Source organism: Tupaia chinensis, unplaced genomic scaffold, assembly GCF_000334495.1.
Source record: "Tupaia chinensis unplaced genomic scaffold, TupChi_1.0 Scaffold147038_1, whole genome shotgun sequence".
Lineage (NCBI taxonomy): Eukaryota > Metazoa > Chordata > Mammalia > Scandentia > Tupaiidae > Tupaia > Tupaia belangeri.
In genome coordinates, this window is record NW_006206889.1 from 2,655,593 (window position 1) to 2,657,501 (window position 1,909).

The following is a 1,909-nucleotide window of genomic DNA, read 5'->3' on the forward strand; positions in this document are numbered from 1 at the left end:
TGGAGGAGAAGGGATTGCAGCATGGCCATCCCCCCTGGGGGATGATTTCTCACTTTCTGTCTCTCTGTCTCTCTCTGTTTTTCTAGAGAGCGCACGTGCCCTATAGCAAAAACTTCTCAAAAAAAAAAAAAAAAAAGAAAGAAAGAAAGAAAGAAAGAAAGAAAGAAAGAAAACCATGGGAGATGGTAATGCCACAATTCTTTTTCCACCATTTCTCCCTCCTTTTTAGATTTTGGGCACATACACACACATACACACACACACACACACACACACACACACACATACATGCACACACACACCTGAGCATTTTTCAAGTCACTGGGTCCAGGACTCAAACTGCATAGTCGACCATGTGGGATTCAGCCACTTAAACCACCACACCACCAGGGCTATTTTTAAATAAGTATCCAGAAAGTTTACTACCCGTGAACCTTCCTGAAACTTTTCCTCAGCCATCTCCACAAAAGGAAAACTAACTTGCTCTTTTCCGAGTCCATGGAAAATTTACAAACACACGTCATATCCCTCGCTAAAGGATTCTCTAAACCCAGAAGGCGGAGATCTCACGAGCCAGACTGTGGTTGCATCACCATGAGTAAGACTTTTTTTTTTTTTAATTAGAGTTTTGTTAAAACAAAAACTGACAAGTGTAGCATGAAGTTTGCATTTAAACAAAGTTTTCACAGAAACCTAACACAAGCTTAAAAGATTTAGACTAGAGATCTAAGTCCAGATGCTGTCGAGAACTGATGGGTCTCATGATTCAAGACAGAGCATTTCAGGCTTTAGTTCATTCTTGGGGTTTTTGTTTTGCTTGCTTTGTGTTCTAAAATGTTTCACTACCCCGGTATGAAAGTTTAATGTTCTCCTGAGACCAGGGCTTTAGAAATCATTCAACCCTTGAATGAATTCAATGAAATGTGTGCTGTCAGTGACTGAACTCTGTCACTAATGGTTTCAGAGTTTGAAGTTCAAAAAACAGAGGCTTCACGAATTGCCCACCTCAGAGCATGGGCCCCTGTCCTCCCTACCTCCATCTTCTACACCACCCTAGGCTTCTCCTCCAACCCCTCAGGCAGTGGCTTGGATGAACAAGCTGAAAAAACTTCCTAACTGGACTAGAAATGGTCTTCTCGTCCAGAATGAGCACCTTGAAGACAGAGTGATCTGCCTGTGTATACTCTCCACAAAAGACTTCCCTTCCTCCGTCAGCCCATCTCCCGAACTGCAGCCTTGGTAACTTATGAACTGGCTCAGTCTTTTGTGGGGAACAGCAGTAAACTTAGGCTATCAACTGGCATATAGGTTTCAGGCATTCACAGCTTTTTTTTTTTTTTTTAATCAATTTATTTATTTATTTATTTATTTTTCCAATTTATTTATTTGCATTCACTCACTGTACATCATTACAGCATACAAAATGAGATTTTCCATCCAGAGTATACTGTATATTGTCTCAATCGAGCACATCAACAAACTTGTTATTGTCAGCAAATGACCTTCCATTTCTTGTTTTCTGTATGTTTTGCTTTTTTCCCTCCATCCTTGGTTCCCTATCTCTTACCCTCTGCCACCTCCCGCTCTCTTCCCACACTGTCTCTGGTATCTATGTTTGCTTTCTATACCGTTCCCCCCCACATTTTATTGAATCACCAGAGCCTAATCAATCCAAATACCCTCATAGCAAACACAGGTGACACACACATTTCCATGAGCACAAGTCTAACTTTACACATCCTATAAAGTAGCACCTAGCTGGGGCTACATATCCTACTGCAGTCATTGAATAGATATGTAACTCAATTTACATTCCTTCCCTAAGCATCATCACAGCACACAAAATGCAATCTCCCATCCAGTACACATTGCGTAGTGACTCAATCATGTGCATTACAAAAAAAAAAAA